This window comes from Microtus oregoni, unplaced genomic scaffold, assembly GCF_018167655.1.
Source record: "Microtus oregoni isolate MIOR12 unplaced genomic scaffold, Mior012 000023F_ref0000262, whole genome shotgun sequence".
Classification (NCBI taxonomy): domain Eukaryota; kingdom Metazoa; phylum Chordata; class Mammalia; order Rodentia; family Cricetidae; genus Microtus; species Microtus oregoni.
Window position 1 is genome coordinate 31,000,974 of NW_024543082.1, and position 26,883 is coordinate 31,027,856.

General features: G+C 42.5%; 1 protein-coding gene across 1 annotated transcript in view; it reads right to left on the reverse strand.

The window, feature by feature from the left end:
* LOC121461685 (beta-1,3-galactosyltransferase 5) overlaps window positions 1-12,077 on the reverse strand; it is a 43,935-nt gene extending 31,858 nt beyond the window's left edge. Inside the window, exon 1 of the mRNA XM_041672826.1 lies at window positions 12,035-12,077. The gene's annotated coding sequence lies outside the window, so the exon portion shown is untranslated. The remainder of the gene's footprint in view (window positions 1-12,034) is intronic.
* Between the last annotated feature and the right edge of the window lie 14,806 nt (window positions 12,078-26,883).

A 26,883-nucleotide genomic window follows, 5' to 3' on the forward strand; every position in this document is an offset into this window, starting at 1 on the left:
CTTACAAGGCATGGTGATTCATACATGAAACCACACTCTTAGGAAACTGAAGCAGGAGGATCATCATAAGTTCAAGACCTGCTGTAGAGTGAGCTCCAGACTCTGTCTCCAAAAACAATCCCACAAACTTTAGAAAAGCCAAAAATATACAAAGGGCACCCAAAGAGGCACAGCTCTAGGTAATTCTGTCACATTGGAGGTCAGAGGAGGGACAATGGAAGTATCAAATTTTTACATGTACCTTTTCAGCAAAAGGAAAGATGAAGCACTGAAAATTAAAGTCTCACTAATAATCCCCAGGTTAGAGAAAAGGGAACATGGGCATTAAAGGGGAGATCCAAGGGAGATGATCTCTTGGCATGAACTCAGATTTCTGGCCTTGCCCCTCCACTAATTACAGAAGGCTGAGGCAGGAAGAAGAGCCATTTTCATTAGAAGTAACTGTCTCCATAGTAACCTGCATTAGGCAGAGGGGCTGCTGAAGAGGATCAACCTGCTCTGATAAACACTGCTGATAAAAGGAATGGGGGAGAACAGGAATAGATGTGATGAAAAGTTTGCTGATGACTATGCCTAATTGAAAATGTGAGTCCTTAGATCAAAGCTGTACCCTAATTATCACCAGGACAGATTCATACTTCATTATAACAGTGAGACTGAAGAACTGCCAGAGGAAAAGTCAAATTACTACAAAGAATTGATAATGAAGCTAATAGCAGTTTCCTATAATTAACAATATGAACCAAAGTTATCCTCAAAACGCTGAAAAGAAATGCTTTCCAGGCAAGAATTTTATACCCTGCTAAATTAACATCCAAAAGCAAAGCCATAATTGATACATCTTCAAACACATATGTATAAACTGTAGCATCCATGTAGCTTCTGTCATACAACATAGTTCATACTACAAAAAGGGAATGAAAGAATTCATTCTGATCCAAATATGAGTGATCATAGTCAAGGAAATCAAGAGTCACCTTGCCACAAATGACATGCACCACTATGGAAAGTAGTTGCATGTACTTTTTATAGTCACAGAACAAAATCCATCATAAGTGAGCACACTAAGTACATTGGTAGAGATGAGAGATTTGTAGCTCAGTGGGAAAACTTGGCTATAGCTTCAGATGCTAGCTAATAATATAACTTGGAGTTGGTGGAAGCCAATGGTCTCTTAAGTTCATACATGACAAATATTTTACCTGAGAGTCAAAGATTTTAGATCAGATACAGAGGTGGGTGATAAATTGCTATTAAAGGGACTAATGATGATGTAAGATCATTTTGGCTCTTGAGTTACAGCATTCCAACCCTACACAAGCAGGAAGTCCTAAGCAGTCAGTCAGCGTGCAGGATTTCCCACATGGGTAGGTGTGTTTCTTTTCCAGGGAACGAGAGTTGACACAGCCTTATTCTAAGGATTATAAATGGATATATTTGGACAAGATACTGTATAAACCCGTGTATATGTCACAGAATATAGGACATCGAAAAGAACACAGAGCAAGAGGCTGTGGTAGTGGGAGATTCCATCCACTTTAATCCATTAGCAGAGATGAATATTTGCTACAGTGAGTGAGGTGGAGGGTCTTCTGTGTCAGGAGAAGAAGGCAAAGCAATATATTGAAGCCATGGAACAAATCAAGAAGAAGGCAGAGAAAACTACATCTGACAGCTGAAGAAAGAGACTTTCTACCTTTTACATACAAAAATAGGATTAAAGCTAGAGCCCGTTGGAGACTAGACAGCAGCATTGAACAGACAGAAAACAAAAAACAAACAAGAGAGAAAAAAATGATTAAAGAAAATGGGCAAGGGGATGAGGTGGAGCTGAAGTTGGACTGGTTGCACCCTGGAAGTACAGCAATGCATTTATTCCAGCTGATACTGATGAATCTGAGGCTTTCCATAAAAAAATATTTTAAAAAAGGAAAGAGGGGCACCATGGGTATCCAAAGAACTGGGTGAATCTGTAGTAATAGGCTGGCTATAAAATGAATCTTGACTTCTTTGAAACCTGGGGCTCCTGGTGGTCACTGTTTGGGGATAAGATCCTGCCTCCCATCTCAGTCACCTTTTTTCTCCCTGAGTGGAAGAATAGCCTTGAAGCAATTGTATGTGAGGCAGCATACAAATGGTTCCTTGTTTCTTCTCTTCCGCTATTCCTACAACCCACCCTCCTTCTCCATCCAATAACTTTTGTTCCGTATGTGTTACTGCTTATGGAAGCTGTAGATGCAACAAATGAAACTAACTTACGTTTAAAATGACAAAGAAAAGTATAGGAACTGATCAAATACATGATTAAGTTCAGTTTATGCCCATTAAAATGATTACAATTTCATATTTACTAAATTCTTGGTAATAAAGACAAGGCAAAGAGGTTTCTTGATGATTACGTAATGGGAATGCAAATCTTCCATTATATATAGCTAAAATACACGGCTCATAACCAAGACAAACAGCAAACAGATGGAAACATGGTTTCTAGACAGCACAGCAGTGAAGGGAGGAAAAACCAGAGTGTGAGAAATATCCAACAGAAGAGAAAAAGTAGAGAAGAGAGGTGAAGAAAATGTGGCAAAGAGGAAACACATAATGATCTACTCACATCCAATTGCCGTAAGACATTTATTTAAAGGGCTGGAGAGATAGCTCAAAGATGAAGAGCACTGGTTACTCTTCCAGTGGATTTGGGTTCAATTCCCAGTACCCACATGTTAGCATTAACTCCAGCTCCAGGAGATCCCACACCTTCACACAGGTACACATGCAGGAAAAACATCAATGCACATAAAATAAAAATAACTAAAAAGGATAAAGACAAAAAATAAGATTTTTTAAAAGACAAATTTTTAAAAAATGAAATTATCAGATTGGGAGAAATTAGCTATATATAAGTTTAAGTAATATTCTCAAAGGAGATGTGGGGAGCAAGTATGATGTGGGATGCCTTTGTTTATACTGTGAATATGTTTTATTATCACTGGTTAAGAAATAAACTGATTTAGTCAATAGTCAAGGAAGAAGAGAGCCAGGAGGGAAATCCAAATAAAGATACAGGGAAAAAGAAAAAGTCAGGGAGACACTGGAGAAGTAACATGTGAGGTAACAAGACACGAGACTCGTGAAAGGCCTTACCATCTCTTTGGAGTGGATGTGGGATAGGGGGCCCGTGTGGGGTAGGAAGGAGGGGGAACAGTTGTTGGTATGTAAAATGAATTAAAATATTTAAAAGAAGATGAAGAAAAACAAACATACACACAGAATACTATTATCAATTCTCTCCATAAATTCCAAATCTGAAAATATTTTATGGCAAATCATGAATTCATAAAGTTTGCTAAAGAAGAAACAGAATTTGAATAACCAGAGAATGATTAGACAATAAGTCTATAATCAAATGTTGACCTGCCTCTATTCCAAAGTACAACCCAGAAAAGATTAAGGGACAAGGTTTACAAGGATTTTAAAGGAACAACAATGATTATATATATTTATATAAGACATGAATGATTTCAAAGAAACAGAATAGCCAGGTGTGATGACACATACCAATAATCCCAGTATTAGGAAGGTAGTGGTTTAAATAGGTATGGCCCCATAGACTCATGTGTTTGAATGCTTGGTCCACAGAGAGTGGCACTATTAGGAGGTGTAGCCTTGGTAGAATATGTGTGATTTTCTCAGAGCAAGTTTGTACTGTGGAGGAAGGCTTTGGGTCTTATATGCTCAAGCTATGCGCAGTGTCGCACACAGTCAGCTGCTGCCTGCAGATCAAGATATTGAACTCTCAGCTCCTCTCCAGCTCCATGTCTGCCTGCATTCTGCCATGCTTCTCACCATGATGATAATAAATTAAACCTCTGAAAACGTAAGCCAGCCTCCATTAAATGTTTTCTTTTATATTAGTTGCCATGATCATAGTATCTATTCAAAGCAATAAAACCCTAAGACAAGCTGTATCCTAAGTATTCATAATAAAAATATCTAATATAATTAATTGTATTAAAATGCTGAAGACAGGAGTTGGAGAGATGCCCTAGTGGTTGGGAGCACTTCCTGCTCTTTCAAAGGACTCCAGTTCAGTTCCCAGTTGCCATTTGAGCAGTCCACAATTTCCTGTCATTCCTACTCTAAGGGATCAGACAACCTCTTTTGTCCCCTACGGTTGTATGTACACAAGGCATACATTCACAAGACACATATACATGCAAATAAAACATAGCAAAATGTATTTTTTAATATAAAGACATTCTTATGATGACATATGAACATTAGAACCAATAAAAATATAACAAAGTTATCATTTCTTTACAGTATCTCTCTTTCTGGGTTTTGATTTTTTAATCAGGGTTTTTCTGTGTAGCCCTGACTGTCCTGGAACTCACTCTGTAGACAAAGCTAGTCTCAAAGATATCCACCCGATTTTATCTCCCAAGTGCTGGGAGACCAATGTCATGAACTAAATGGTGCCTCCCCTAACAGTCATGTCAGAGTTGACCCCAGTATGACAGAGCCTTCAAGCTATAATTAAGGTTAGATGATGAGGCTCCAGGGTGGAGCCCTAATTTAATTGAATATCAGAAGAGAAAGAAAGAGAAATGCCAGGCCCTTCAAATGACAGAAAATGGAAATCTGCAACCAGAAGAGAGACCTCACCAGAAGCCAGCCACTCAGGGACTTTGACCTAAGACTTACTTGGGCTCTACAAGTTTCTCCTCTAAGACCTGGACTAAGATGTCTGCATAGCAGACATCACAGTGAAAATTAAGGCTCTAAGGGAATGGTGTTCACAGGTAAATGAAGGCTCTAACAAGCCTATGCAACCACTAATAAAGAGGCATCAAAATGAAAAGTGAACAGAAGGTACAAACAGATCCCTCACAGAAGAGCAATGCCAAGGGGTAGGCAGATAGACAGACTTCCTTAATATGAATGTGAAATGTCCCCCATGGCTTGTGTGAATAAATTATTGCCCTTAACCAACGTTTTGGGGAGGCAATGAGCCCTTTGTGTGGAAGCATAACTGGATAAGGTGGAGGCAGCCCTTTAAGTATTGTAGCCTGGTCTCCTTCTTGCCTAAGCTCTATACTGCCTGGTTGGTGTGGTCTGACTATTCACCTTATTTTCTCAGAGACAGGAGATGGTCCTCACTCCATGCTCTCCCTGATGTAATGGACTGTACCTTCTCCCCTGTGATCTCAGGGCAATCCTCCCTCTCAAGTTACTACTGTCTTGATAAGTATTTGGTCAAAGTGACAAAGAGACAGACATAGATGATTGATGATATAGATAGATAGATAGATAGATAGATAGATAGACAGATATAAATATAGATATATAGATACATACATATATGTGTGATAGATAATAGATTATAAATAGGTATATGGTAGGTGATAGAGAAATGATATATGATTTTAAACCAAAGATAGACAGATGACAGATAGATAATAGGTATAGCAAAAAGATATACAATAGAAGTTAGATAAATTGTGTAGAGTATAAATAGAAGACAGATGATAGACTGATGAAAACATACAATAGACTCTTGATAAGTGGTGTGGGACAATTCTATATTCTGTGAATTATATTTTAAATAAATGCTGATTGGCCAGTAGCCAGGCAGGAAGTATAGGCTGGAAAACCAGACAGGAAGTAGAGGTGGGGCAATGAGAACAGAAGTATTATGGGAAGAAAGAAGCTCTTTTCCCAGTCCTGCTTAGACACCCAAGAAGCAGGATGTGACCTACCCCGCTGAAAAAGGTACCGAGCCATGTGACTAACATAGGTAAGAATAATGGGTTAATATAAATTATAAGAGCTAGTACAAAGCCTGAGCTAGTGGGCCAATCAGTTTATAACTTATGGAGATCTCTGTGTGATTTTCTTTGAAACCAAATGACTGTGGGACCTGGTGGGAGAACAGAAACCCCAACAAGCAGCCCTCGTGTTACAGATAAGTGATAGATATGGATAGATGATAGATAGATTACAAGCTGATTGATAGATACACCAGACAATATTAGATGATAGATAAGTGATATATATTATGAATAGAAAATGGACAAGTGATAGGTACATAGGTAGTAGAAAACTAATAGGTGATAGATGGATATATGATAGACAAGAAAATATAGATGATAAATACAAAGACAGTTGAAAGACGGATCAATCAATAGATGATGATGGCAGATTGATAAACAAGAGACAGACAAATCATAGGCCAATACCTATATGTAAATGAAAACACAACCAGCTATGCTAAAATCGGGTAAATGCATCTTCTTCCTTTTTCTCTTCTTTGGTTTTTTGAGACAGGGTTTCTCTGTGTAGCCTTGGATGTCCTGGGACTTGCTCTACAAACTAAGCTGGTCTTGAACTCACAGAGATCTAGCAACCACTGATTCCTGAGTACTGGGATTAATGGTGTGCACCACCACCCGACTTCGGTAAAAGAATATTAAAACATGAGACGGAATTACTACTTTTTCTATTAATACAAATGTAAAGGTCCAATGAATCTAAGTCTTGGCCAAGCTGTGGGGAACCAGACACTAAGTTATTGAACCATATGGTTGGTGGGAGTGTGATTTAGTGCAGCCCCTAACCTCTCAAGTAGCATCCTTCAGGATCTAGGACAGATTGAGACCTATCTAGAACAGCCCTGGAAGTCAATTACATTCTTATGGAAAAATCCTTAATCTACAGGAAATCACACAGTTGTGCAAGAGGAGACAGACCAGGAATGCCTACCACTGTGTTTTATATAAAAGTGCAAAACATTTAGATACCCAACAATAGTGATGAAAATGCAGAAATTAGCACTACAGCTTAATATCGGCAAATTTCAAAAGCATAATAGTAGAGACATGAGATACAGACTCACACGTAGAGATATGAACACGAACACAGGAAGGATGGAGGAAGGATCCAGAGCAGGGAGGAAGGGTAAAAGGCAGGGAGAGAAATGAAAGGCGACACTTTATGACCAACTCACTTTTTACTATCTCACCTTATAAGTCACAGCAGGTGCCGCCCATGTGACAGGGACATGCTCACACACAGCTTGTCTGATTGGTTTAAAATTTCAAGAAGTATAAATTTTATTCCTTCCTAACCTGAGTAGCCTTGAAAACCTGTTTTGGTAAAAATAACATAAATAGCAATCTGCCAAACATGACCATTCACATTGCCTGATTCCTCTCTCTGTTTTTCATAACTTGGGACAACAAAGAAGTAGATTGTGATACAAAGGGTTACACTGAAGCTCTGAGAAGAATTTGAATAAAATCTACATAAGAGAGGCAATAAGGAATGATCAAGGTAACTTGTACCCACAGAGGCAGCCAAGCAGGTGACCCTGCCCTGTTAAACGAGAATGACAGCCTGGCTAATCTGGAAGAAGGGACTCCCAGAAGTGGATCAAAGGGGAGCCTGATAAATGTCTGCTCCCCAGAGAAATTGGGAATGCTCAGTCAGCAAAACACAATGGACATAAGAAATTACAAGATACCCAGGAGATTAACAGGGAACTTGCATAGCTAACACATGGCAATTAACACACCCCTAGGGAACAGAGAAATGAGGTCTTGCAAGAGAGAGAACAGACAGCCTTGAACAGTGACACAGGGAAGGGAGTTTAGACAGAGAGAACAAGCTACATGGAAGAGAGCCCAAACCTGAGTCAGCACACTCGCCACTGTGCCCCAAAGTCTGTCCTCTCTTCTGCTAGTCTACTGAGCCACAAAATATATAGCTCATGCTAATTGGCAATTATTCTTAAGACCAAGTTATTTTATAATTTGAGAAGCTTTTTATTTCTTTCCACAACCAAGCAAAATTCAACAGAGAACTTAGAAAATGATAGGTAATGTAATAATCATTGTCGCCGGTGTCACAAGGAAAGGTGTGACCATATTGTCCTCATGTTCACCCAGAGAAATAATAATATCAGCCTCTGTGGTTTTAATGGAGAGAACTGAAGCACAGTGTTGAATTAATGTGCCCAGTTCCTCTGTCTCCATGAGTACACAGAGAATGAGGAAGTGATCAACTACATTTTTAGCCCTGTTTGGTCCCAAATGACTTCTAGCTCTTACTAAGGATGTGGGATGATGTTCAAAATCAGATACAAAGAGTCTGGATGACAACTTTACCAAGTGAGTATCATTACATAGCATTCTGAGCCCTTGATTCTGGTTTTCAACTCACTACCAGGCTGTTTTTATCAGGTCCAAGAGAAACTAGGGATAAATTCTCTGTGATGCCTATTAGCATCACAAAGCACAAACTGACCTCCAAGCTCACTCAGTTCCTGTGGCTCCTCTCAGCTCCACTAACCCTGCCCCCTAATCCTCTCCAGCTCAGGGGATCCCCTCCCCACCTTCTCCTTCCTCTAAAACCCTTCCTTGTCATTCATGAGCCCCTCTTGACCTCTTCTTTTTGTTCTCCTCTCTTCTCTTCTCTTCTCTTCTCTTCTCTTCTTCTCTTCTCTCCTCTCATCTCTTCCCTTCCATTCCCTTCCCGTCCTCTCTCACTTTACTTTTCCATTCTCCTCTTCTCTCAAAGCTCAGTTCAGTCTACTACTGTCCAGCTCACAACTCTTCCAGGTGCCTCTAATTGTTCACTCCTAATGCCTACAATAAGAACCTTCCCCTCAGCTATACCTTGAATCATCCATGTCCTTGCTTTATATAATTTTGTGTAAAGCTCGTTTATTGTATTACCATAGCTGGGTCTTCAGGCTCTTTCCCTACTAGGTACAGAATACAGATGGCTAACCAGTTCAGAGAGCCAGCTGGAAATTTGACTAGATGGCCAATGACAATCACAGTCAGCTTATATTCCAAAGGACCCTTCTTCTCTCCCAGAGCAAATGTGCTCTCTGAACGGCCATTCATTCAGGCTGAGTTATAAGGGCTGTGACAAGCTCAGATCTTTCTCAGCATGGGATGGTGTGTTTTTATCTCTATATTGAGATTATAATGAGCCTGAGTTCATCTGATATGTCAATGTAGCATCTAGGCCACACGGTTCTGGTCTGGAACATCACCACCCAACTTTCCTTTAGTTGGGTATAGGGAATACAAACTAATAATAACTAGCAACCAAGGATTGTGGTTTCCAGAGTCCAGGCTTTAACCTATTCATGCCATACGACTACCAGGACAGCTGGTCATCAGTTATTTCAAATTCAGTCTGGGGACACTCAATCTCATGATCCTGGCTTTAAACTGAGATTAGGTAACTTTACCAAAACCTCTATCATTCATCTTACCCAGCCTTTCACTCTGCAGCTTCAGACATGGGCTCAGATAATTCCCTCTTACCAGAAGATAAGGGAAGTGTTGTCCAAACCCATGTGAGGCCAGTCACAAAGTCTGATGGAGCACAATCCCCAAGCCTGAGATCAGGAGAAGTGGAAAGATCCCTTGCCAGTTGTGTGTTTCCCTGATGGCAGGGAAGTGAGCAGAGACAAGCAATAGGGATCAGGAGAAAAGCCAACTGGGTACTGGAGGCCACTCCCCAACTCCCATCCCCACCCCCTCCCCCTCAACACCACCCCAACCCCTATATATACACCACACACACACACATACACACACACACTCAGCTCACCCAATTCAGGGTGGGGCAATAACAATGCAGTGAGTTCCTGGTAGTTGATACTTAGAGTCAGGAAAAGGACACACTAGCTCTGTCAGGTTCAAGAAAGGATCACATCCTATTCAGTCAACTCACTTACTGGGGACAGAAGATACCACACAGCTATTCAAGACCACAGGAACCAAGAGTGACTCTCAGGACCAGAAAACCCAGGAGAAATAGAATCTGATGCCCAGTTAAATGGGCAAACAGGACAGATGGCAGGTTCCTGAGCTCAGCATCCAAGGCCCAAGTCAGGCTCAGGAGAGCAGAGACCACCTCTGGAAGTCCTTCTCAGGACTGACCAAACCTTTCCTGACCACTATCTATAACTAGCAAGTGGGAACAGAAGGAGGAGATCCCAGCTGAAAAGAGACTCCCCAGCATGTCAGAACACCTGGCCTCATCTCATAAAGTCCAGTCTCAGAGAAACCCATTGTTTATTCAGAGCACCTGCCCACAAAAGAAGGAACATCTGGTGAGAGGAATGTTCATAAAGGAAGAACTGTCTGGGTCAAGCTGGGGGTGGGGAGGAGGGAGAAAGATCTGCTTCCTCAACATCTCTTCTGGGACTTGGCGACAACAGCCTCACCCTGAGCTTTCCCCTCAAAATTAGACTTTCTTTTTAATTTTCATTTTGCATGAATGACTTGGAAAGAGAAGACAAAAAACTGAAGGTAACAGGAAACAGAGCCATGCAGTCACTCCTTAAGACAAACATCTCTTAGAGGATAGATTGGCATATTGCTCAAACTGTATTTTTTAAAAGAAGAAACACTGAAAAAATGGGGCAGATAGATGTAGCATATACAAGACTGATGGATGATTGACAGGCAGGTAAACATACAGGTTTTTGCTTTCGTTTTCAGTAATGAAGATTGAGCTGTGGCTTCCCACATGCCAGGGATATATTTACCGCTATGATATATTGCTTGTCCAAACTATAATTTAACTGAAAAGCTTCATTATACAAGAATAAGCAACTGGGTCATGGTGGTGGTGCACACTTTTAATTTCAGCACTTGGGAAGCAGAGGCAGAGGCAGGCAGATCTCTATGAGTTTGAGGCCAGCCTGGTCTATGAGTAAATTGTAAGTTTCATGGTGTCCAGGACTACAAGAGAAACCTTGTAACAAGATGGAGAAGAAGAAGAAGAAGAAGAAGAAGAAGAAGAAGAAGAAGAAGAAGAGGAGGAGGAGGAGGAGGAGGAGGAGGAGGAGGAGGAGGAGAAAGAGGAGCAAGAGGAGGAGAATGAAGAGGAAGAGGAGAAGAGAGAAGAGAAGGAAGGAAGGGAGAGAAAGAGACAGAAACAGAGAGAGAGAGAGAGAGAGAGAGAGAGAGAGAAAGAAAGGGAAAGAGAGAGAGAGAAGAAGAAAGAAACAAAGAAAAGAATGGGTATAGGCATATAAGTGTATATATAACTCAACCATGCAACTAAGAATTCCCTACAATCATAAAATGTGCAAAAGCAACCACTGGGCACCACAGCACTGACTGGACCCTTCCCCAGACCCCATCTCATTAAAATCTATTCCCTCATCCCCTTGACTCATGTCAGAAATAGTAAATGAAGGAGAAACAAACCCAGAGCAATGCTATAGAAACACACACACACACACACACACACACACACACACACACACACACACAATGTTCTTTAAGTTGATTGAACAAATAGAAAAGTGAAAAAGAAATCTATAGCAGCTTTCTTCTAATTCAGTTTCCATTATTTGAAAGCTGACTCTGTCCCCTAAAATTAGAAACCTGTGAACTGAAACGGGATGAGGGGGCAGAGGAGTTTCTCAAGTGCTGTATTTTCTGTGTTTACCTTGATGGGTGCACACAGGCACGCAATCGTCGTCATCGTCATCATCATCATCATACCACGGCTTTCACCTACCCCACCCCACCCACCCCCCCCCAAAAAAAGAAAATGCTGATTACCAAGCACAAGGCACTCCTGGGATTTAGAAATGACCAGGAGAACAGTCCCTGGGAAGTCAGCCCCTGGCTGTCACCCCTGGCTGAGGCTTTTTCCTTTCTTGTTCTCAACCCTGGGCCCACACACTGCAGGAGCTGCTGCAGCAGGATGCTTCCGAGTTGGTTTTAGAATTTGGTTTGATTGATGTGATTTCCTCTAGCTCAGGCTGTTCTTTTGAATCATGCGCTGTGTCCATATGATGTGTAGCCCTCATGTATGTGTGTGTGTTGTTACCCACCCAGAAACACAACTTCCTTCAGTGTGTGTATACAAGACTCTGTCAGTGAACCCAGGCTCGCACAAGCTCTGTGACATCTCTGCCTTAATTTTACAGGAAGAAGGAACACATGGATGCCAGCCTGCCCTGCGGTTCCCTCGCCCTGGGGTCCCGGCATTTCCTTACCTTCTTCAGGCTGGAGCTGAGGCAGGGGTAGTGCCAGGGCTCAGGCGGCCCGCAGGCGCTGTCCAGGCTGGGGCGGTCGCTGACTGGGCAGGCATTTGCAGGTGGGCGGAGCGCAGGGCAATGCTCTCAGGGTCTGTGATAGGTGCGCAGTGGAGGGAGGAGGCACACTGGACTCTCAGGGTGCACAGCAGCGGGTCAGTCAGTGCCTGGGCCGCAGGACCATAGACCTGCTAGCTGCTCTGCTGACAAGCAGCCTAACTGACTGCGAAGGTCCCGCCTCCAAAGTGCGCCGGCCAGAGCATCTTCCCTGGCACCAGCAATTGCACAGATCCTCTGCGGAAACGCTGCTGGCTCTGTGCTCTGTCCTTCCCAGGGGACAGTCTCGAAGTTAACTTTGAAATTACTCCAATGCAAGCCAAGTTTGGGGTCCCGAGTTCACAGACACCGAGGTCCCCAAAGACCTTGATGCTCCCTCAAAGAGGGAGGGAGAGAGGGAGGGAGGGAAAAAGGGAGGGAGGAAGGAAGGAGGAGGAGGAGTAAGGGGAGGAGGAGCAAGGGGAGGAGGAGGAGAAAGAAAGGGGGGAGGAGAGAGGGAGGGAGATGATTCTCATATGAAACATTTCTGCAAGGTTAAAGAACTTCATGGGGAAATGTGCCTGCATCCTGGGGCAATGATGAAGGTACGATTCTTTTTTCTCATTTTGCAGATGGAGAAATTGAGGCACAGGAAAGTTAAGAGGCCAGTGCTGGGTAATGCCCTCTGCCACAGGCCAAGTGAAAACAGAATACAAATGTGTTGATAGAACGGAGGGAAAGAAGCTAGCTGGGGTGGCAGAAGACACCAGACCCTTCTCAGGACTGAAAAGTGTTCATTTATTTTTGTGTCCTTATGTGCAAAACTGCACAGTATTTTTGTCAATTGAACACAGCTCTAACTCAGTGCTTAACCTGAATCACACAGTTAAAATCTTTGGGAAGTTCCGAAGATGCCCAGTGCACAGTTCCTATCCCTAGCAAGTGCGTGTTGCTGTTTTCCCATAAAGTCCTGTGTGTGGTGGTCTCAGACAGTGCAGGACCTTATCTGCCTACAGTTAGCATGCCATTGTTGTTACACAGAGACAAACGTGCTCCTGGGCTAGGGACCTGGGGCAAAATTTTAGGACAACTGGAGTTCACGGCCAGACTGATGTGAAATCCTTTCAGGTATGAGAGCGGGGACCTGTGGGTTGCGGGAACTGCAGTCCCTGTGGGAGAGGAAAGGAGTTGAGTGAAGCACCGCCCTCACCCACAGTTATTAAACTCCCACGCTATTCTGTGCAGGGCTTCAAGCAGAAGCTCAGTTTCCTGTGGTAAACAGGCCCTGATGCACAAGCAGAACCAGGTTGTACAGAGCCTCCTGCAGCCAGGGATTGGACCACCCACAGAGTGCAGGACTGTGTCCACTACTTTCCACACCTGACCTCTCCATCCTGACCCTCCCTGACCTCAGGGCAGCCCCTCTCCCCAGCTATCTCATAGCCTTTTCGCCAAGGTCACTTTGACTCTGACAGTTCATGGACCTCAAACAATTGAGGGATGTGATCAGAGGCAGGAATGTTTCATTTCTTTGTTTCTGTGTTTGCTTAGCTTACAAAATTGTGGGTTCAATTATGACATTACTTTAGATTGCACTTTGCTGAGATTCTCTCTGGCCTGGGGTGAAAGCACTGGGGATCCCCTCCTAGGGTGTAGCCTAGAATGCAGGGGAGAAATCCTGTCCTGGGAAGAGTTGTGGTTGAGACTTGGATGATGAAGACACAGGGAAAGGATAAGGAGAGAGCATTCCCGGAAGGAGCTGGCCAGACTCAGTCCTGCAACTGGAACACACCTTCCTGGGACTCCGTGTAGGAGATGAGATAAGAGCAGACATAAGGTGAGGCAGGTCCATATGTTTACAATGCTGGTCACAGGAAAGCCCAGTGGGAAATGAGCTAGGCTCGGCCTTGAGGCTTGGAGGTGTGAGTTAAAATATGGTAGATGATTCCTGACCAAAGTTCAGACTCTAAAGTTCTGACACCGTTCCAGGCTGTGAGCTGTGCTGTTTGTCATGAGCGTTGTTCTGTTATCTGTGAGCTACGTAAACTATACCACTTTCCCTGTGCCCAGTCCACATGCAAACAATCTCCAGAGCCTAGTACCAGAGACTGTCAGTCTTAGCATTCACTTTTGGGGGCCAAAGCAGCACTCCCTTCCTCAGCTGTAGAGACTGTTGTCGGGTCTGACCATTCTTTGTTGTAGTAAAATGTTTAGCAATATCCCTGGTACCAATCCACTCCTGCCAGTGCCATACCTGCCTGCACACACACACACACACACACACACACACATTATCTATGGAACAGCAAATGTGCCATGGAAAGAAAAGTTGTCTACAGTTGAGAACTACCACTCTGGGACAAAAGGACCCAGCCTGGCATGTGGACGAGGAAAAAGAAATACTTTCTGGACCAATGTAATGGAATCCTAACTGGTCTTACTAAATAAAAACCCAGAGTCAGATATTAGGGTGTGAAACCTGAAAGATCAGAGAAGCAAAGCAGCAGTCACTAGTTCTTACCTCTAAAAAAAATCTTCAGACCAAATGGGCTGAGCTCCTGTCTCAGAATGAATGCCATCTCTATGAAACCTCAGACTGCATCCTGAGTTCCTGTCTCTTTCGGCCTTATATTCCTCTCTCCACCGAGTCATATCTCTTCCCATCTCCATCTTCCTATGCCTGGGATTAAATGTGTGAGCCACCACTGCCAAGCTCTGTGTCTCTTTTATACTGATTCAACCTCATACAACCCAGGGTGGCCTTGAACTCACAGAGATCAGTCTGCCTCTGTCTCCCATGTGCTGGGAGTGAAGGTGTGTGCCACCACTGCCTGGCCTCTATGGGAACTAGCATGGCTAGCTCCGCACTCTGATCTTCAGGCAAACTTTATTTGTTAAAGCACAAACAAAATATCACCACAGGACCAGTCAATGAGATGAGGAGTGATGCTGTCTGGTGTCTGTGGACAGCAGCTGGGGATGGAGAAAGGGATGCCTTCTTCCACAGTGTGGGTAGCCTGACACAGGGACAGACCAATGCCTTCTTCCACAGTGTGGGCAGCCTGCCAGGACAGACCAATGCCTTCTTCCACAGTGTGGGCAGCCTGACAGGACAGACCAATGCCTTCTTCCACAGTGTGGGCAGCCTGACAGGACAGACCAATGCCTTCTTCCACAGTGTGGGCAGCCTGACAGGACAGACCAATGCCTTCTTCCACTGCTGACCTGGCTTGGTCAAGGGACACAGAGGAACTGTAGCTCAGCTGTCTCTCACTATTTTCAGAGCCTCAAACCATTGCCAGTAAGATATCTCTGGCTTCTGAGTCAAGAACCTGCGTAGAGGCAGCCTCTGGCTGAAAGATCCAGAGACTTTCCGTGAGGTTCTATGAGGCCTGGAAGATGGTTCTCCCAGAGAAGCCCCTATCCTGATCACAATGACTCTACTGGGAAGGCTTTTCAGACTCACAGCAGTTTTCTGATCCATTAAACACAACTGTCTAGTCAACCACGAGAAGGGTCACTGGGACAGAGAGCTGGAGGATAAATCAACTGCAGCTCAGAGTGTGAGCACTGGGAGCAGAGAGCCATGGACAGTGAGACCACTACCCCAGGGCCCTTGTGATCTGCATTCTCTTCCACCAGGAGATACCCGCTGCCTATGTGTGCCAGGTTGTCCTTTTCTTACCTGGGCGGGAGCCCTCAGTGGGTGGCAGAGTAGAACAGGGTTTTATGCCCTCCCTGGTCCACATTGGTTGCAACCTGTCCCTATGCATGGTAGAGAGGCAAGGCTGGGGCCAGTCATATCATATGTGCTGGCATGTGAGTAGCCCTCATTCCTGTAAGCAGCTGGATCCCAGTGACCAGGTGATGGCATCCACCCTCTGGAAAGCTGAAGAACGGACCACACTGGAGGAAAGGAGGGTCAGGTTAGTGGAGGATGGCTGCCTTTTGAGGTCTTTGTTTGCCTCTGAAGTGCAGAACCTACCAGTCCTGCTGCCACAGAGAGAGGATAGGGCTCTGGATGTGGAGTGCCCAGCCAGAGTTCATGTCTTAAAGACTTGTTGGAGAAGCAATTGGATCCCGGGACTCTGACCTAATAAGTGTCCCTTGGTGGATTTGTACTTGATAGCGCTATTGGGAGATAAAAGGTGAAACATGTTAGTGTGTCCTGGAAAGTGTGTGTGTGTGTGTGTGTGTGTGTGTGTGTGTGTGTGTGTGTGAGAGAGAGAGAGAGAGAGAGAGAGAGAGAGAGAGAGAGAGAGAGTTAAGCGAGATTCCTGATAGGCAGCAGATAGGGAGAGGGGTCTCTGATAGATAATAAAATTGACACATGTAGCTTCTTCCTTCCCCCTTTTACCCAAAACTGTAACATGAAGTGTAATTGGTCTTAATAAATAAAACCTGGAGTCAGATATTAGGGGCTGAAAACCGAAGGATCAGAGAAGCAGTGCAGCCAGCCACTAAAGAGACCTTTTACCTCTACCAATGCTCAAACCAAAGGGCTGATCCTGTCCTCAGACTGCACTAAGCTATTGTCTCCTCCTGCCTTCTATTCCTCTCACTGCCCAGTCATATCACTCCTGTATCCTCCTGCCTAATGCAGGGCTTAAAGGTGTGAGTTCCCAAGTACTGTGATCACCTTTGTGTGAGCTCCATTACTCTTTTAGACAGATTCAATCTTATATAGCCAGGGTGGCCTTGAACTAATGGAAATCCTTATGCCTCTTTCTCCTGAGTCCTGGGATTAAAGGTGTGTGCCACCACTCCCTGGCCTCTAGTGGCTTAGCTCTGCACTTTAATCTTTAGGAAAACTTTATCTGTGAAAACACAAACAAAATATCACTACATTTTCCTTATTTTGTCTAAAATAAAGAAGGGTACAACTAATATAAGAATAACTATATACAATATATACAGGCGATATGTACATCAACAATGTATAGTCCATTTGCATTTGAGTAATTCAGAGTAAATACTTTGATGTGTAATTCCCCCCTTGTATGTTGTGAATACCATTGGTTAATAAAGAAGCTGCTTTGAGCCTATTGCAGCACAGAATAGGGCAAGGCAGGAATTCAAAGGAGATGGAGGAGGAGAGAGTAGGCAGAGTCAAAGAGAAACCATGTAGCTACCAAAGGAGACAGATGCTCCGGAACCTTAATGGTAAACCACGAGCCTTGTGATAAAATATAAAATAATAGAAATGGGTTAATTTAAGATGTAAGAGCTATCTAACAATACTCTTAATCTACTGGCCAAGCACAGGCAGGAGAGCATGGTGAATTCCCATCATCATACAAAGAGGTATTTCTAGGCCACATAGAGCATTGCATGGCAGATTTAGCTTTTACTCATATGAAAAATGTTTATATGCTGCACGGTGCTTCCCAGAGTGGAAGTGGTGAAGACGGCTCCCACCTGCAGTCTCAAAGGCAGTGAACATGCCTCTGCCATGTTGGACTGGGCAGAGCAAGTAGGCAGGGCCTAGGTGGTCCTTGTCACACCTGCTTATCATTTAACAAAAGGGTGCTCCTGGTCAGAAAAACAATTACAGATACATATGCAATAAAACAAATTCAGATATCAAAAACCTCTAAATGGGTCACAGTTTTGAATAAATGTACGTAGGCTTGAGAGAGAGAGGAAAAAGAACATAGAGAGTTATAAAAAGAAGTAAATTCTTTAAAAAAAATAAAACTAAATCTTTAAGGAGACAGAATACAGACAGTTATAGATTAAAAGAATAAAGAAAAATAAGCCATGTAAAGATGGAATATACACAAAAAGTCTGGATTATGTGTATTATTGTATTTTCTTTGAATTCTTTGACTGTGAAGGAGCTAAGTACAGATAGACATTTCATTGTACAAGCGGCTAAGCTAAACCAACGTATATACTTTAAATGCTTAATTTTTGCATTATGCGTTTTATTTGTACAGGTATACCTATAATGGCCAAAACTTCCAGCAAATGTGTGATTACCAAATCAATTGAAAACCTGAATAAGTACAAATGGTGTGCTGTACGTATTTTAGTTTTCCAAATTCTACAAAATGGAACACATTCATCTGCCAGATCTCATTCCTTTGAGTACCCTTTGAGTTACTGCCTCCAGGTAGTGGTGCTTTGTTGTATAAAGAACAAGTAGTACATTTCCTTATAATTTCCTTGGTTTGTTGCCATGTGACTGAAAAGCCTTTTTTTAAACCTGTGTTATTAACATGATTTTTATGAAATTCTGAGGCCTCCAGCACTTTCCAATCAATAGCTGATCAATTTCTGCACTACCTTTTGCTAGAGAACCTGGCAGACCCATAGGGATCAGATAGATGTTATGTATATGGGATGATTCCTATTCCTGATTATTTCTTGTAACTGAATAAAAAATAAAGTGGATTCTGTATCATGTGGTATAAATCCAGCAGTTTCAATATGCAAAACAATGCATATTGTGAGTTAGTAACTATGCTGAAAGGTTCTATAAAATCCTTTAGTACCATGATAATAGCATGTAATTCTGACTTTTGGACAGATTCATAATGTCTTAGATCTACTTTATTAATATTTTCTTGGTGCTGGACAAATCTGTATTCTGTCAATTATGTTTTAAATAAATGCTGATTGACCAGTAGCCAGGCAGGAAGTATAAGCAGGACAACCAGACAGGAAGTAGAAGTGGGTCAAGCAGTACAGAAGAATTCTGGGAAAGAGGAAGCCCAATCCTCTCCAGTTCTGTCCAGACACCGAGGAAGGAAGATGTGACCTGTCCTGCTGAAAAAGATACTGAGCCATGTGGCTAACATATACTAGAATAATGGCTAATATAAGTTATGAGTTAATAATTTGCCTGAACTAATGGGCCAATCAATTTATAACTTATAAACACCTCTGTGTGATTTTCTTCAGGGCTAAACGGCTGTGGGACCTGGTGGGAGGACAGAAACCAGGAAGGACAGAAACCCCAACAACATTTTCTAACTTGTATCCTGCCTTTTCTGATTTATTTGCATCAGTATAGAATGTAGGGGCTCCAGATATTGGTGATTCCTGTATAATGTGAGGAAGTATACAATTAATTCTCTTTATAAGTAGAATGTTTTTGCTTTGGGGACATTTATTGCTAATCTCCCCCCCTCCAAATTACTATAAGCTCCTTGTCAGGGTTCACTTTCTTCTCATAGTTTGCCCATCTCTTCACTATTAAACAGTCCTACAACTTCTGGATTTATTTCTGCTAATTGATGAAGTTTCAACTTTTCTTTTAGGATTAACTTTTTTTTTTCACATAAGTTTTTAAGTTTTTACTCGGTTTATATAGTAAAAAGATCCGTTCTGAGATGCTACCTTCCCTCTACATTAAAACTCCTGTAGAGGAACTCTTCGAGGGTAACATGACCAGAATGCAGCTAAGCTTCAGATCTCATGATTCACATGAGCATTCTGTAATTCTTCTGCCACCAAAGCTTTTTCTGATAATTTCCTGGGACTATTTAAGTCCTTTTTACCTTCTAAGGTTTTGAACAAATTATTCAGTTCATTTTTTTCTATTCCAATACTGGGCCCTAGATAGGAAATGTCTTCTAGAGATCTTTGAAAGTCACTAATAGTCAGTGATGGAGCTCTCCTATTTTGAACAATTTGCGGTCTAATTTTCTGGAGAAAATTTATATTTTTATTCTAAATAATTAATATAATCGCTTTTTAAATTTTTTTTCAGGAGCAATTTGTAATTCCCACCAAGGAAAATACTTCCTTACTTCTTCAAACATTTCTTTCTAAAGTATCTACATTTGGGTCCTTAAGTAAAATATCATCCATATAATGGTAAACTATAAATTAAGGAAAGTGCTTACATATTATTTCCAAGGGCTGACTTCTTATATAATATTCGTACAGGGTGGGACTATTTAACATTCCCTCTGGGAAATTATTCCAATTCCACTGAAGTCTCCTAACAGGACGATAATTACTGTAAGCAGGCACTGTGAAGGCAAATTTTTCTCTGTCTTTTTCTTGTAAAGTTATGTTGAAGAAATAATCTTTTAAATCAATAGCTGTAAGAGGTCATCCTTTAGGCAATAGAGAAGGCAAAAGAATGTCAAACTGTAAAAAGCCCATTGACTGAATCACCTTATTATCAGCTCTTATGTCTGTCACCATTCTCCATTCTCCAAATTTCTTTTTAACAACAAACACAAGAGAATTCCAAGGGCTAGTTGATTCTTCAGTATGCTGAGAATCTAATTGCTCCTGTACCAGCTGTTCTAAAGCTTGCAGTTTCTCTGTCTTTAAAGGGTTAAAGGTCATTGCATAGCCCATACAGGTTTCTCTGTCAACCATTTTAAAGGTAGGGCTGTTGGTGCCTTTGAAAGATCAGCAGATACTGTGCACTGTTCTTGTACAATCTGAATGGTCAGTGACTGTTCTTCATAATACTTTCTAATATTTTTTCCCAGAAAAAATTGTTAATTTATTTATTTCTGAGATTGGGGGAATATTAATCTAGTATTCCATTGCTGTAACAAATCACATCCCCACAAATTCATTGCTATGTTAATCACATATGGCTTTAATTTTCCTCTCTGCCCTTCTAGTCCTATATATATCTCATGCTCTGCTTTACTTGAGATAAAGTTCCAATCCCCAAAATCTGAACATTTACCTCCTGAAGAGGCTAGTTTGTATGTCAAGATTCTGATGCAATTATTGTAGACATGCACCTATGTCTACCAAACCTTCAATGACAACATCATTTATTTATATTTTTAATTTTGGTCCTTGTTTGTTTATAGAAGATTGCCAAAATAATCACTTTATGGTTTTTCCTTAATTTCTCTTTTCTTTTATATAGCTGTTCTGTCACCCAGACCAGTGTGGTTTCTTACAATAGGCCTTAGGTTTTTTAATTGCTCTGGGAAGGAGTTTTCTCCATAATGGCAGGAAATGATAAAAGCCCGTGAGAGGCCCCTCAAAGGGTTTCCCAGTCCTAATGTCCCTTCTTGATCTACATTCATTAGTTCAATATTTGCCTTTGCCACACCTTCTGCATATTCCAGAAGAGAGGGGTATTGTGTTTGTATTATGCTTAGAAAAAATATTGCTTCTAGGAATGCCCTATTTAGAGCCCCTTTTAAGTGACCTTGTGTGCCACAATTGAAACACTTGACATTTTGATTTTTCCTCAAACCTCTGGAAATCACCTCTCCTATCCAAGTATCATCATGGTCATGAGATTCAATATTGATTGTATCTCAGATCCATTCCTCCAAAGGCACTTATCTTGCCTTTGAAAGCCTAGTTGTCCTTTTGCATTGAGAATTAGCATTTTCAAAAGCCAGAGATTTAATTATTATTTGTCTAGTTTCTGAATTTGGTATCATTCTACTTACTGATGATGTCAGTCTTTGTAAGAAATCCATGAAGGTTTCTTTTGAGCCCTGCATGACTTTAGTAAATAACCCAATCTTCTTTCCTACTTCAGTACTGTCCCGAGCATTCAAAGCTGCTGCGTGGCATAAAGTCAGGATGTGGTCATCATATAAAGATTGCCTTTCTCTATTACTATAATCTCCTTCTCTAGGAAGTTGATCTTGGGAGACTTCCATACCTCTAGCTCTACTCTGTTGTTCAATGCTCTTAGCCTCTTCTTTCAACCAGGTCCTCCATTGTAATTATGGACCAACCTCCAAGAATGCTGTAAGCAAGTGGTATGGGAGGTCCTTCTGTCTATGCGTTGCTTTTATTAGTTAATGAATAAAGAACTGCTTTGAGCCTATGGCAGGGAAGAACAGACCTAGGCTGGAAAACTAGACTGTATGCTGGGAGAAAGAAGGGCGGAGTCAGAGAGGAGCCATGGAGCTGCCACCAGAGTCAGACATGCCGACACTTTGCTGGTAAGCCACTGTCATGTGGCAATAAACAGATAATAGAAATGGGTTAAATTAATATGTAAGAGTTAGCCAATAAGAAGCTGGAACTAATGGGCCAAGCAGTGATTTAAATAATACAGTTTCTACGTGGTTATTTCAGTGCTAAGTGGCTGGGAACCAACAAGCAGCCTCCTGCTACAAGAGAACAATGAGTTGGTACATGGATAGCAGTGCTTGGAAGTCTTTCTCTATGCTTGTACAATCCAGGATCCCCTGCTCGAGGAGGAGTGCCACCCACAGTAGGTGGGTCTTCCCATCTCAATTACCTGACAACTCCCCACCCCCACAGTAGCTACCACAGACCAGCCTGATCTGAAAAATCCTTCATTGAGGAACTCCTCCCACATGATTCTAGATTGTTTCAAGTTGACAAAGTTCCACCACACTTAGACATGGGACATCTACTTTAGGCAGTAGGCTAGCTAGTCATACAAAGCTACTCTGTGACAGAACTCTCCAGCAGGTTCTGGAAAGTCCAGCCCTAAGATGAGTCAAAAGGTCTTCGAGACTAAAATCCACCTGGAATCATAGGACAGAAGTTCTAAGCCAGAGAGAAGATGTATTGGTGGGATATGAAGTGCTCGGCCAACTGTCTATAACCTCCCTACGTTCTGGAAGTTGGCTCTACCCCTCCATTTCTTCATCTAAAGACCAGGTACCAGCTCCAGTGATGGAGGAAGGTCATTGGCTAATAAAGAAACTGCCCTGGCCCATTTTATTGGTTAGGACATAGGTAGGTGGAGTAAACAGAACAGAACACTGGGAGGAAGAGGAAGTGAGGTCAGAGACTCTACAGCTCTGCTCTCCGGAGCAGACGCCTCAGCAGAGACGCCATGCTCCTGGCTCCTGGGCAGACGCACGCTAAGAAGCTCCGACCCAGGATGGACATAGGCTAGAATCTTCCCGGTAAGCGCACCTAGGGGCGCAACACAGATGATTAGAAATGGGCTAAATTAATATGTGAGAATTAGCCTAGAAGAGGTTAGAGAGAAATGGGCCAAGCGGTGTTTAAAAGAATACAGTGTCCGTGTAATTATTTTGGGGCATAAGCTAGCCGAGCAGGCGGCCAGGGTGCTGGGAACGCAGCCCCGCCGCCCCTTATTACTTCACTCCAGGTCACTGCAGGGACTGTAGAATAACCATGCAAGCAGAAGCTCATAGTCTCTTGGGAGCCTCGCACTTGGCATTGTTAGCAAATATAACATTTGTTTGGTTTTATTTCTGCCTTGTTTAACAGGTGACAGTCTATGGGAAAGAACCGGCACTATCTTACTGGTGTTACTTCCCCAGCTGCTGTTTTAGTGCAGGGCCTGAAGTGATGGGTATTATAAATTGTCAACTTGACATAACCTAGAGTTTCCTGGAAAGAGAGTGCCAGTGAGAGACTGTCTCAGTCAGGTGGCCTGTTGCACACCTGTGGAGAATTAGCTTGACTATGTTGACTGAGTTGAGATGATGGAAACACTACGGGTGAAAGCATTCTCAAGACATGAGATTCTAAACTGAATGGGAGTGGAGGAAGAACTTACAAGATGGCTTAACTAGTAAAGGTGCTTGTCTGAACTGGAGCTGCACGGAAGAAGGAGATAACTCCCAAAAGTTGTCCTTTGACATACACACACACACTGTTCCCCATGTGACCATCACATACACATGCACACTCATACACACAACCAGTGTAATTTTTAAACAGTGAAGAGAAAAAGCTATTGCTCCTTGCTTTCACTGTGGATGCAATGTGACCTCCTGCTCTGAGTTTCTTACGCTTTGATGACAAACTATGACTTGGAACTGTAAGTCAAATAATCCATCTCTCCATTAAGTCTCCTTTCTCTGGATATTTTATCACAGCAACAGGAACAGAAGGGACTGTATGAGCACTCAGACGAGTGGCACAGGATAGGCAAAGCAATAGAGTACCAAATGCATTTAAAAATGAGCAGAGGAGTAAAACGATCACAGAGGCCAGAAGGTCGCGAGCATGCCATGCACTGTCTGCTCCATTTGTCATCTTCAGGGCTCATCATTTCATCCGTTGCTTTTGGAACAACGGGCCTTTTGTTAAGAAAATTGCTCAAGACAAAGATGACACCATCGGTGGCATTTTGGGGGAAGGACGACCACAGGAGCTCTCTTCCTGTGCACAAGCAAACAGAAGACACTTTCCATTGGTCCTGTCTATATCTCATTCAGAAAAGAGGATGGAAACAATATGGACCATGGCTGGGTAAAGCACTTGCAATGTAAGCATGAGGTATCGAGCTAGGATCCTCAGCGTCCATGTAAAACCTGGGTGTCATGGCACTTAGGAGCCACAGACAGGCCGATCCCTGAAGCTCATTGGCTGGCCTGCCTCACCCACTTGATGAGTCAGGTTCACTGAGAGACCTTCTCTCCCAAAATAAGATGGAAAGTAACAGAGGAAGGCATCCAACATCAACATCCCTCTGGCCTCTACATACATGAGCACGTATAAGCTAGAGAATACACACATATTTAAACATGTACCTAGCCATTAGCCAAGCATGCATATCACATGTATACACACACACACACACACACACTGAGAACTATCTTTCTCTCTGACACTAACAATGGTACATGCACATACAGAGAACCAGAGCTTGGAGAGAGGAGACAGCTCTGGCTGTCAATCAGATTCAAGGATGCCTGGACTTTCATTTATTTTTATTTTTTTAGATTTACTTATTTATTATGTGTTCTGCATGCATGTATACCTGCATGGCAGAAGAGGGTACCAAATCTCATTATAGTTGTTTGTGAGCCACCATATGGTTGCTGGTAATTGAACACAGGACCTCTGAAAGAGTGACCAGTGCTCTTAATCTCTGAGCCATCGCTTAACCTGCCTGGACTTTCTAAAGTACCATCTAGAAGCAGAGTTGAACAGACTATAGCTGGATTAATTAAGAAGGAAGCAGGAAGAAGCACCATTCCAATGTAACAAGCTATTCCTTTGATGATACAGCAGTCTGACACCGGTCAAGTTAGCCTGCACGTTAAAAGTCACATCCTTATCCCAGCCGCCCCTAGTATATCTGCCACCCTCTCAGAAACTCCTTCTTCAGAGACACTTGTCACTCTTAGAAAAGCCACCTGCTAGTGGTGGGTGAGCTGGTGACACATGGAAATCAAATCCATCATCAGAGAGATAAGGAGGCTTTTAGTGATTCTGAAAACAGCTAGGAAAAAAAAAATGAGACCTGCAGCCATTTGCACTAGGAGACACTTGTCTGAAGAGTACCAGTTCTTTGATGGCTTCATACACTGATCTCCTTAATAAGGGCGAGGACTTGAGTCTCAACCCTAGAGCTCACATTTTGTTTTAAAAGCTGAACATGGTAAATGCAGGCTTGTGACACCACTGCTTGGGTGGGAGTTGCTTGCCCAGACACGTGGATCTTTGAGGTTCACTGTCTGGACAGCCCATCCTACTTGGCAAGCTCCAGAACAGCGAGAGACCCTCTCAAAAATTACGGAGGGTAGCTTAGCTCCTGAGAAACAACACAAAAGTCCACAACCTCTGGACATGTGTCCAAATACATGCACAAGCACACATACACAAACACACACATATGTATGTATGTATGCAAACTTACATGGTAACCTTTTTTTCTTAGGAACAAAGAGTAGCAAAAAGAAGACCAGAGTGGCAGTCAGAAGCCTCCCCTGTCAGGACCAGGATTCATGCAGGGACATTTCAACACAGGATGACAGATAATGGAGAACTCCAACCTCCCAGCTCAGCAGGAATTGATCTACTGCTCTCTGTTTAAAAGTTAGAAGCTCTCAAGCTTACATGTGTGTGGACTTGAAACAAACCAGCGGAGGCAGCCTTCATTTGGCCGGTAACAGGGACAGCATTAATATCCTCTCTATCACTCTGGGTCAGAGTATAGGCTCATTCCTTTCCATTTCTGACTTCATACACTGGTCAGTGGGACCCCTGAGCAAAACAGAGAAAGGAAGCCACAGGGCCAGTGGCTCTGTGAGGGCAGCAGCAAGCAATTGAAGTTTGGGGAGTCAGCTCACCAAGAGGTGAAACTCTGACGGATGAATCTCAGATAGACAAGGACCACAGACTCCAGAATGTCTTTTGTTTCCACTGTGCCATCTTTGTCTGGTCCCTGGTATGGTGTGAGTGGGTGCAGGGAGAGCCACATTGCTGCTAATGTGGTGTTGTGTCTATCTTGCGGAAACATCCCACTCTACTGGGCATTTTAACCCGTGGATTGTTAAGATGATTTCTTCCCAAGATGTACGGTCTAACTGATAATAATAATAATGTCAGTTTAGGTAGAGTTTTGAGGATTAAGGATAAATACAAGGAGGTGTCACACAGCTAGGGCCTAGGAGGTTCTGATCTAATTTCCATCACATCTGGGGTCCCACAGCTATCAGCATTTAGCAAAATGCTTAGTCACCCTAGGCGCTAGCATTTCTGAGGTCCCACAGCTGTGCATCAGCATTCAGGCACATTCTCTGGTCACCCTGGAGCCTTATGCCCTAGGTTTTGAATGCACATGTGTAGCATGGCCATGTAATCTATATGTATGCCTGGCATAGCTACATAAACTCCTATATACATGCACTGAACTACCTTTAAAATTCAGACATGACTACTCCACACTCTCTTTCACTATGTTTCTTTCAGATATATCTGTGTACCCCCTTTCTCTTTAATAAAAATAACTTTTAAAAATTAATTTAAAAAAAATAAAAATAAATAAAAATAAATAAAATTTAATTTAATCTTAATTTTTTAAAAAAGAAAACCAGCATAGTCAAGATGGAGGAAGAATAGAGATGAGAGCAAGGAAAGAG